This window comes from Cupressus sempervirens, chromosome 4, assembly GCF_028749045.1.
Source record: "Cupressus sempervirens isolate cs-2001-9-10 chromosome 4, ASM2874904v1, whole genome shotgun sequence".
NCBI classification, from domain to species: domain Eukaryota; kingdom Viridiplantae; phylum Streptophyta; class Pinopsida; order Cupressales; family Cupressaceae; genus Cupressus; species Cupressus sempervirens.
In genome coordinates this window covers 79,222,765-79,235,185 of record NC_143121.1, presented here as the reverse complement: position 1 = coordinate 79,235,185, position 12,421 = coordinate 79,222,765, and the positions used below count along the sequence as shown (strand labels likewise).

At 33.8% G+C, this 12,421-nt stretch overlaps 1 pseudogene; it reads left to right on the top strand.

Annotated features, from left to right (window-relative positions):
* Positions 1-11,189, top strand: part of LOC149560025 (protein CTR9 homolog) — an 82,093-nt pseudogene extending 70,904 nt beyond the window's left edge.
* The last annotated feature ends 1,232 nt before the right edge of the window (positions 11,190-12,421 follow it).

Here is a 12,421-nt window from a genome sequence, read left to right as displayed (position 1 = left end):
ACTAAAGGGCATGAGGCATCACTCCACATCAAAAGCCCTTGCATTCACCACTTCCTATCATGTTTACATCTTGCAAGAAAATCCTTATTACAATATAAAAAATAATTATTTAAAGTACCTGGAAGCTTAGGACATTTCAAAGGCATTAATTCATTATGGTCAATCAACAACGATGTCTCCATAGACCCCGTGCTAGAAACACAAGTAGCTCTAGGAAATGATGGTGAATTATCACCAATAGATGTACTATGATTCGCATTTGGCAGCGTGCCAAATGGTGCATCTCCTAACACAAAAAAAACAATACACTATGTGATGCATCCCAAGATTAAAGTACATATTATCAACTCATAATTAACACAAAACCAAATATAGCAAAATAAGGATTTACCAGTTGGATGTCCCCTTGTTGCTGACATTACAGTCAGCAATCTCATACGGGCATCTGTCAACCTCGTAGGAGTCTCTTGCATGAGATGACTTGAACAATACATTGTTAGCAAAGACATTCTAAAATAATAAAAGTAAGAGTTAAGAAGTTTTGAATGTTCAAAATAAAAAATTCCTTCTAACTTGTCAACTAAAAGATTATTTTACCAGTGGCAGCCAGAACTCTACTACTACTGCCCTCACCATGTTGTCCTTAACCACGTTCTAGATCAATTCGCAAAAATTCCTATATAATAAGAATTTAGTAGTTAAAGTTTCTTACAACTCTTTGAAAAAATTGCATCAATAAATTATTTTTGCACATATTACATATTTTACTTCACAATGTAAAAGATTATAAAATATAAACCTTTATTGAACTTTTGTTATAACTAAATATTCATTGGAGCTTACTTCATAATGTTGAGCTTGCGCTTTCAATTCCGATAGCCTCTTCCTCATCTCCTTGGGTTCCATATTTGCCTCATCAAAAATTTTCATTGCTTCTAAATTAATTTGCCTAATTTTTTTTCAACATTTTTATAAAATTGGGAGTATCAGCAATATCGGCCTCATCAGAATGCATAGCTAGTGGCTCGGTGGTCACTGCTATTGCTTTACCCTTATCTTGAACATCAAATTGTGAGAGGAATATCAGTAAAACTATCATAAAAACTCAAAAACCATAAATAAAATAACGTAATAATATAAAATTTTTCAACTATCTAATTTGTACAATTTCAAAAAGGTTTACCCTCACTGAAGAAGGGGTGGGAGTAGCATCCTGCTGACCTCTATCATCTGTCAGATCCATATCATCCTGTCACAAAGATTAAACATAAAAAATTCAGCTAACTGAAAGCAATAGACAGCAAAAAAAAACTTATTAACAAAATGGTAAATAGTACTTACAACCCTCATGATAGTAACATTGTTTCTATCTATGCGATTTAAATGGTAATCAATTAGTAGTTCTTTCCCTACATTTATTGATTTTATTGCACAAACAAAAACTTCATTCCCCTCATGCGCCTCAAATATGCAATTGGGTTACTTACTAGTTGAAGCAGGTTGCATACTATTTATAAAACCTACAATATTACCTATTTCTTTTGGTCTCCCATCAATGTACATAGCAAATCTTTTACTTTGATCATTTTCTTTCCGTTGTATATAATTAGCTGATACCCCATACCTACACATACTTTTTTTATATCGAACAATCCGCATCCAGTCATTGTAATTGTAATATGGACCAACATACTTGAACAATTCGACAACTTTTTTGTAACATGCCTTTATCCCATCCATGGAAAATAGGCCCAAACCATGTAATGAGGATGGAGCAATGCGATATATCCTCTAATTAACAAAAAAATATGTGTTAATTGGAGGTAGCTCATTGGGTATCCATTCTTTCTCAATGTGTGAGTACCGAAAGGGCACCTTGATGTCGCCTTTGGTCTCATCATCATAAGAACATGACCCCCCATTAGCAAGGAAAAATTGCATGCGTTTATCAATTTTTTTTCTATTCTTTTGACCTCTAGTTGATCTCCCTCTTTTAGCCGTACTACATGTAGAGCTTTCATATACCATTTCCTCATTTCCCTCATTCGATGTAGATAGATCTGACAAGTACCTATTTGGTGGGTCCTGCAATCCATCAAATGGAAAGTGAAAGTGACATATGTAAGTTGAAAGTGATTATACAATTATATTTCTATACAGACCTTCTTTGTCTATATATACGTTATATGATTATATAATGTCTATTTATAACATATGTGCTCAATGATAAACAAAAAGAATATAAGAAAATTATGTCTATTTATTGACTTATACCTGCTGATCCATGTCATTGTGCACAATCCATGCCAAACGGGTCAAATCTCCTATAGTCAATTGACTATTTGCAAAAAGGGTGACAATCAGACACAATATAAACATTTGTAATTATAAATAACCTATGTTGTAATCATTAGAAATGAACACAATAAATATGTAATCAAATTTTATGAATATGTTAATCATTTACCTTAAGTTAGCTAAAAATTACATGATACACATTTGCTACAAATAACTTAGAAGACAACATGAACAATAGGCAACATCACAAACATGTCAACAGAAGGGGTGATGATGTACCTATAGTCAATTGATTGTTTGCAAAAAGGGTCATAATCAAACACAACATAAACATTGGTAACTATAAATAACATATGTTGTAATCATTAGAAATGAACACAATAAATATATTATCAAATTTCCTACATATGTTAATAATTTATCTTAAGTTCACTAAAAATTACATGATACGTGTATGCTACAAATAACTTAGAAGACAACATGAAGAATATGTAACATCATAAACATGAACAAATTTAGCTTATATATGGAATGCAAGATCATCAACAAAAGGGGTGACGACGTTTGTAGTCATTGATTATCTTCTTCTTCATCATCATCATCATCATCATCATCATCATCATCATCATCACCATCATCACCATCATCATTGCCATCATCATCGCCATGATCATCGCCATGATCATCGCCATCATCACCATCATCATCGCCATCATCACCATCACCATCATCATCATCATCACCATCATCATCACCATCACCATCACCATCACCATCATCGTCATCACCATCATCTTGATCTTCATCATCTGCTTCTTCATCATCTTCAATATCTTCTTCTTCCATAACATTATACTTTATTGGCCTTCCTCTTGGATCATGTCTAACAAAAAATGACCAACCCTATTTATTTGGAACCTCTAAGTAAAACACTTTCTCACATTGGCTTGGAAGAACATAGGGCTCATCTCCAACTGGCTCGAACGACCTTGTATTGATCACTGTAAATCCATTATCATGTTGAATAACCATTCTATCTTGATCATTTTGATTTAGTCGTAACCTGTACCATTTGACAATGAATAGAACTACTTTGAAGGTGTTAAATTCACACTCAGTTATATCATCCAAGATGCCATAGTATTGATTTTGAGATTGTTGAGGATGTATGTCACTTCTCGATGATATATTGGTGACCTCAAAAATTGTAGTTATCCCAGAATCACAAGTTTTCTTTGTGTCATCTAACCTTTTTATGTGGAATTTGTGGCCATGATAGTACATAGCTTTGTGGTGCTTGACCTGTAATTTTTGAAGTCTATGTAAATTATTTGCATCATGAGTTGATACGAAACATATGTTGAGTTATGATCATTAATAAATTTCTACGTACCTCTCCACCTCTTAAACCATTTACTAGATCAACTACCATTAGCATAACATTGAAATCTCCATTACGATGAGCTTTTGTAACCAATGAAGCAACACCTTCCCATGTTAATGAGCAACCATTTTGTTGACATCATTCAATCCATTTCGTCATCCAATCAAGATTTTTTGCAATATACAAATGTATTGCATCCCACTCTCGACCACCTGTTTCAAATAAATATGCCAATTAAAAATAACTTATATTGAAGATTTATATGAATTAATTAACTACAATAAAATCTTAGATTTACCTCTCACTTTCCTCAATCTACCTTTTCCCATCAAGTACTCCCCTTCAAATTTGTTAATTGAGTTGGGATCCCAAATATGATCTACATGGATGTTTGCTGCAAACTTAGGAAGATATTCAGTAATGTACACCATGGTCTGGTATACCATATATCCCTCCACCATAGAACCCTCAGGATGTGCTCTCTGTTGAACCAAGCCTTTCAAAAGTTTTAAGTGCCTCTCAACCATCCACATTGATTTGGTTGGTACAGGTCCACACAATTCAATCTCCTCAACTTGATGTATGAGGTAGTGTTCTTTTGCATTGAAAAAACTTGAAGGTAGACACTTTTACATTTCACACATCAGAAGAGGAATTTTTCTCTTCCAATATTTTATATCTTCTTTATTGATTTCTTTAGATGAAAACCACCTCATGTATTTTCCAAGATCATATATAACCTGTTTGACATTGTTGGCAAAGTGGTGTGGGAGAGATAGAGGTAGAACATACTACAATATTTGTAAAATGATCTTGTCAATATTTTATAAAAGAATCCAATTGAAACTACATGTAGTATGTAAATATATAGTGAATACAAAATAACATGAATTACCTTAGTAAATGTATGCCAATCGTGTGTTTTCAACCCTGGCCCAAATTCACTTTTATTTGATATGATATTGTTTATGTTCGTAGCAAATCATGTGGGAAATCGTATTTTTTTTATGACTTCTTTTATAGCATTGCTCTGTTGCTCTAACAATAACCAACTAAGGGCACTTGTATCAATCCGGTCTCCATTGTTATTTGGTCGAATACCATTTTTCATTACATGGTTGGATTCTTTAATGTCACTACAAGTTTTGATAGTTTGATCTTTGTCACGCCTTCCATCCAAGATTTTCCATAATGTCTCTGCTACATTCTTTCCAATATGCATAGGATCAAACAAATGCACAATTGGGAGTTGCTCATAGTACGAAAACCTAGTAAATTGTGTAGTATAAATTTTTAGTCCTTTTGGAAGTTGGACATTGATGTCTTGATGACCTTCACAACCATCAATCACATCATCAGTAAACAAAACACAATATCGAAATATAAATTTGAAACAAAAATCATCAAATGGAATGACATTACCTTGATGATTTATTTTATTGTATGCCAACTTCCATAGATGAGGTGTTATTCTCTGTGGCTTTGATGTAGTCTCTTCTAGACCATTGAAAAGATGTTTTTCGGTAATTCGGTACTTATGATTTCTGTGCAGAAAGTGTCTATTCTCATCAAACACCTACTTTCTTAAACTTTTTGAATGACGAGATTTCATCTTTGGACCACAAACTAGACATGCAAATTTACCCTTTTTCTGAAGACCTACAAGATTGTGTATAATTGGATTAAATGTGTTAACTTTGACATACCAAAAAAGAGGTGTCAAGAAGAGAACATACCACAAAAATGTGTTAGCCCAGGGGCATCGTGTATTGTCCATACAAGCATTACATGAAATTGAAATTGTCTTTGTCCTATTGGTCTACAAATGTCATACATAGTAACCCAATTCAATAACACCACCAACTCGTCGATAAGGGGTTCAATATATATGTTGATATCTTTGACTTGGTACTTACCTAGTTGAATGAGAAAAAACATTACATAATTATTTTGACCATTTGATAGATTAGTAATAATAAATTAATTTAGATGACCACTAAATCAGAAAATACCTAGAACAATCAGTTTCAACATTATGTGCTCTCTCTTAATGGACAACCAAGGAGGTATGTTATAGTTGATAACAAAAACAGGCCACACTGAGTAAGTAGATTACGAGGTTCTTCTTTAAAGTGTGACCATTTTTCCTCTATTTCCTTAAATGCCGAACCATCTGTAGGCATTCGCATAATGTCATCTTGACTCCTATTGTGTGCATGGTAATCCATAAATTGTGCCAAGCTATTGCACTTGAATAATCATTGTAGACGTGGAATAATGGGAATATGCCAAAGAACCTTACGAGGCACCTTTTTTGTTAATCGATCTGATTGATATCTACTTATATGACAAGTAGGGCATTGTGTTGCAAATTCGTGCTGTTTATAATATATAATATGATCATTCGAACATGAATCTATTGTTTGATACTCCATTCCAATATCTTTCATGATGGTTGATAATTCTCGATACGAGTGAGGTAGAATGTTTGATGGTGGTAACAAACACTCACCTATCAACCTACGACCAAAAATATAATTTCTTAATTTAAAGAATATTAATTGCTACACAAACCCAATGTTAATTGTAAGGGAACTATGAGTAAAATAATGAAAGAAGATGGCATACCTTAACATACGTGTCATTGCTAGATTGGATAAACCATTCATTACCTTCAAGTTCACCAATAGCAATACAATGGCAAGAAGAGTTGTTTTGGAGCCTTCATATAGGGGCTTCTCTGCCTTCTCAAGTAAAGGTACATCAAACTTTGCATCATCATCACCATCATCATCATCATCATTATCATCTTGATCATTGTGATCATTTTGATCATCCTGATCTTCTTCCATGGTATCATTACCTTCTACTTCAATATTCACACCTCCATGTTCCCTTGTTTGGAAATCTGCATTCTTCGAATTGTCATGGTCCATAACATGAAAATCGGGGATGTTGACCTATATGAAAATGATGACCTTACATTAACCATGACCTTGATGTCATCATCAAATCATGTCTCATGTAATTTATAAACTATTAAAATGCATACCAATGGGTGATACTCGTTTCCCCCTTCAATGTGACCATATTGCCTACAATGTTGCTCAGCTGTTGTGATTAGATATCTTCGAGTCTTTAAGCCCTTACACATTTTACAAGGACAATAACATTTTCCATCACCTTTTCTTTTCAAGTTAGACCACAGTCTAGCAATTGCCTCCCTATTTTTTTGTGTGTTGATATCGTCAGACATGGTCTTTCTTGAATGGAATGACTCGTTGGTGGAAGAAGGATGATTTGTTTGCAACCTGCAGATGGAGTAGTAAGAGGAAGACACATATAAAAAGGAGTTAGGTCTCTGAACCAAGTAGGAGTTAGGACATGCTGGAGTGGGGTCAGCCCAAGATATTTTGGAATCTTGAAGAACTTGGTAAAGGGTATCTAGAAAGGTGAAAATAAACAAGTATTTTCACAACTACAAAGGAGGAATCGAGAGCATTATAAATAATGAAGAAGAAACTTAAATCCATACAACTTCACCTCTATTTACAATTTGGCCTTTTTGCAAGTGAAATATGACAATATACAAAATTTCCAATCACATTTTCACTTAAAAAAGAACACCAAATATACCTTTGCTACAATATCTTCTTCAAATTCTTCGCTATCAGATTCTTCAAAACTGCAAGCTCCTGTGCAGAAAAAAGATGAGATGTACTAAGTAATTTTTGATGGGCAATATTTAAACAAATTGACTATCAAAAAAATAATTTATGAAATTCAGTTGCTTTATTATGTACTGAAGACTTGGCAAGATGTTCCCAAGTCTATCTATAGAATGCCTATCTGCATGGTTGTTTGCAAATAGTCTAGTATGGTGCTGCTTTTGAACAACAACAAATGTCACTAGGGCCTTAAATTCATTGACTATGATTTTAAGAAAAATCTACGACGAGACTTATTTTTCAGATGCATGATCAAAAATGATTTCCACATTGAAAAGTTTTATGAGAATTCCTAGGTTCAACAGCTATGTCTTTTCTAGGGCTTATATCATCTCTTTTTTTGAGCTTATGCAAGTGACAAAGTATGAGAAGGGTAGACTTTAGCAATGGCTATTGATTTTGTTATTATTCCATTGTTTATTATTTTTCTTATCTCATATTTATGTTTATTTTTCATTTTTCATTTCCACATAAATTGTGGCCTAAGGGGCCACACCTTTTTATATTGATTTAAGAAAAAAGATCACACATAAGGGTGCATCTATAGCTAACTACTTAACATCTAGAATCATATTAACAAAAAGGTTCATATTCATTCTCAAACATATTAAATTGTGCATCAACATAGCCACCAGGGCTAGCCTCCAAGAGCAATCTAGAAAATTTCCACTATTTAGAAGGGTGACAAGAATCATAGTGCATCTTGCAAAAATCATTTTCCAGACCAATACACAGGCTTTCTCAAGAGTATAGAGAATAGCCCAAGCTTCCATCTAATTTTTAGAATGAGTACTTAAGGAAGTAGAAAAGAAAAACTAAATAGGGCTTAAAGTTCCACTACTAGTACCACCCATTCCTGTTGGACATGGATTACTCCTTCAAAACCCATCTATATTGATTTTGAGGAAATCATTTGGGAGGGGAGACACTAACCTAAATGGTTCACTTTCTTCACTTGCTAAACTCTAGGACCAAACCTATTTTGTGAAGAAAGAGAAAAGCATTGATCCAAGTGATTAGCAATGTGGAGATCCAAATGAACAGTTGACTGAGATAGCTCTTGTTTCGACAGACCACCCTCTCATGAAATCTCATTCATATTATAATCTTGCACGATCTTATCATAGAAAAGGTGATTATGAAATTGCTGGCCGCTACTACTATTTGGCACCCTCAAATTACATGTTACACTTTGATGTTGGTGTTGCCATTTAGAAGTTTTCAACTTCAACACTTCAAAAGCTAAAATGTACTGCTGATGAGGTTATGAAAATGTCACCTATGCAAATAAATGTTACTTATACAAATGTTGGTTATGACATCTTGTACATATGTTACTTATTCTAGTGTCACTTAATCAGTGTCGCTTTTAAAATTTGTAAAACTAATATTGTTCTTCAAACTTACTCTTTTGTTGGTCTAGAGTCAACAATTTATTTTTTAAAATTAAATATTTAAATTTATATTGGAAAAGGATGAAAAAAATACTTATTGATTTAACTCAATTTATAATTGTTATTTAAATATTTCTTAAAATAACATAATCCTTAATCTTTTTTTTTTAGTTCTCTTTGTTTTGTGAAAACTATAGCATTCTCTACTTGATAGGACCAACCACGTGAAGGTGGAAGCTCATCATGGCCCCTCCTAGGAGTCTCTTATGACCCTTTACAACATCTTAAGAGCTCTAAGATTTATTCTTAGGGATCGTAAATGGTCATAAAGGGTCATAAGAGATATTAGGACATAATAACTAAGAAATATAATTGTAAGCATCATGGTTACATTTTTTTGGAATCAATGTAATTAAGTTGTATACCCAAGTGACAAAGTGCATCTAGAAAATGAAACTACAACCTATTGGGATTGAGACAAACCTTATAAAACAAAAGCAGCTAGGAATGATTGCTTGCCAATATCTGTTAAATAGATTTGTGGGAGGACCTTGTATTCATGACCTACACCTTGTATTCATGAGCTAGGAATGATCGCTTGCCAACAGTTGTTGAATACATCTGTTGGAGGACCTTGTATTCATGAGCTATAGATGTATTCAACAACTATTAGCAAGTGATCATTCTTACAGATGAATTAGACTTGGAATCAAAGGTGTGGAAGTTTCTTTGCATTGCTTGGGTACACAACCCAATTACATTTCCAAAAAAATGTGACCATGATGCCTACAATTATGTTTCTTAGCTATTGTGAAATCTACATATTTTATAGGAGAAGCATTTGATGTTTATGTTGTGAATCCACTAAATAGGGTTAAGATTTGACTTGGGAATGTTGGTTAGATGATTTGAGAGAAAGAATGGATAGACAGATGGAGAGAGAGATAATACAAGTGGTAGAAAAAGCCATGCCATTTGTAGGATGCCACCATCCTTTTGGTAGATCAAAGGAAAACATGGTAAGGACTATAATACACATTGTCCTCAAGAATATTATCTAGGAGTCTTTCTATCACTTCTATTATCTCTCTCTCCATCTATCTCTCAACTCTTTCTCTCAAATCATTAGACCATACTATTTAATCTTGTCAGGCTATTTGAACAGCTACATGACCCTGAAAAAGAAAATCTTTTGTATAGGCTAATATTGTTTAAGTTTCCTAATTATGTGGGTGCATATCTACGACTTGCAGCCATGGCCCATGCTCAAAATGAGATCCAACTAAGCCTAGAATTGATTGGGGAGGCACTTAAGGTGGATAAAACCTCAGTAAATGTGATTACTATGCTTGGCAACCTGGAACTGAAAATAGATGACTGGCTTAAAGCAAAAGAAACAATAAAGCTACACAAAATGTATCAGATGGTAAGGATGCTTATGCTGACATTAATTCTCTTAGAAATTGGAATTATTTTGCAACTTCACACAATGAGAAGAAGGATCCAGATGCAGAGGGAATACATCTTGATAAGGCTAGGGAACTGTATTGTAAAGTGTTGGCTCAAAGACCTAGAAATGTCTATGCTGCAAATGGGGCAGGCATTGTGCTAGCCGAAAGGGATCATTTTGATATTGCAAAGGAAATTTTCACATAGGTTCAAGAAGCTGCAGTAGGAAACATCTTTGTTTAGATGCCTAATGTGTGGGTAAATCTAGCACATGTTTACTTTGCACAACGACAGTTTGGGCTTGCAGTGAAAACGTATCAAAATTTTTTGAGGAAATTCTATTTTGGTATTGACACCCAAATTTTATTATATTTAGCTTGATCACATTATGAAGCAGAACAGTGGCAAGATTGTAAAAGAACATTATTAAGAGTAGTACATTTGGCACCCTCAAGTTACATATTACGCTTTGATGTTGGTGTTTCCATGTAGAAGTTTTCAACTTCAACACTTCAAAAGAAAAAACATACTGCTGATGAGGTTCATCAAGCAGTGTCTAAATTAAAGAATGCACTACATGTGTTTAGACAACTATCAGTAGTGCCAAGCCCTCATACACATGGCTTTGATGAGAAGAAGATAGAGTTGCATGTGGACTACTGAAAACACTTGCTTGATGCTACCAAAGTTCACAGAGAAGCAGCAAACCATGAAGAACAACAAAGCTATCAAAAGCTAGAAGTAGCACGCCAACTTCTCCTAGTGGATGAGGCAAAATGGAAAGCTGAGGAAGAACGAAGAATTATGATGGAAAGGAGAAAGAAAGAAGAAGAATTGCGGTGGGTGATGCAACAAGAGGAGCAATTTGAATGTGTGAAAGAATTATGGAAGAGTAAGCATAAGGACAGGGATGATGATGATGATGAGGCTGGTTAGTCTGAAAAGAAAAGAAAGAAGGAAAAGAAGAAAAAGAAGAAGGATAAGGATCACAAGGCTTATGATTCTAATATGGAGGAGCCTAATATTTCCATGGAAAATGAGGCAAATTATATGAGTGATAAGGAAGAAGCTGATACGGAAAATGCCCAAGATCTTCTAGCAACTGCAGGTCTAGAAGACTCTGATGATGGCGACACAAATTCTCCAGTTTCAGAAAAATCACGAAGGAGACATGCATACATTGATTCTAAAGATGAAGAACCCTTATAGAAACAGAGTCAAGAGAAGACAATACTTTTGACGATGATGTCTAGGCTTCCTGAGGATTAACTAAATAGATTCCAAGAGAAGATGATGCACAGAGTGATGATGGATAAGCTACCTAAACATTTAGTCAATCAAATATGCCTTGTCCCTTCTAAATCTGTTTGACATTGTTCCAAGTCAAAAACATCAATTGAATCATCTGTATGGAATCTTTTCTTTTTTCCATTTATTGTTTTATATGGGCAACCTATTCTTGTCCTTATTCTAGAATATTTTCTGTGTTCTTCAATGTATATGCTTTATCTTCCTATCAGATTCTAGATTAGAAGAACACACAATTGAAAATAGATTATCTATTTTCTTGAGGTTTAACCTAATAGATTCCAAGATAAGATGATGCATACGATGATGATGGATAAGATACCTCAAAGTTTAGTCAATCAAATATTCTTTGTCCCCTCCAAATTTGTTTGACGTAATTAAATGAGATCTATTCAAAAAGCCTCAAATGAATCATCTGTAGGGCATCTTTACATTTTTTCTATTCATTGTTTTTATGGCAGCCTATACTTGTCCTTTTTTTATATCATTTTCTGCGTACTTCAATGTATATGCTTTATCTTCCTATCAGAGTAACAAGTAGTTGGTGTTGCTGTTTCTATTAGTGTGAATTATGCAAAGTAGCCAATTGCGTTTGATAAGAAACTCAGTGTCAATTCAAACGACATCCATTTCAAAGGAAGAAGACCGTAATCTATTTTTTCAAGCACTTCTTCTTGATGTGATAAATTGGTAGATATAAATAGAAACTAAACTTTGATCAAATTAGTAATTACAGTTTGAACCTAGAAGACTTTTATCTAATTCATCAATTGTAGCAATATTAATCATACCATAATAGAATAATACTGAAAAAATAAATTACAAATTACAATTTTCATACCAGTACTTTTCATGGTGAT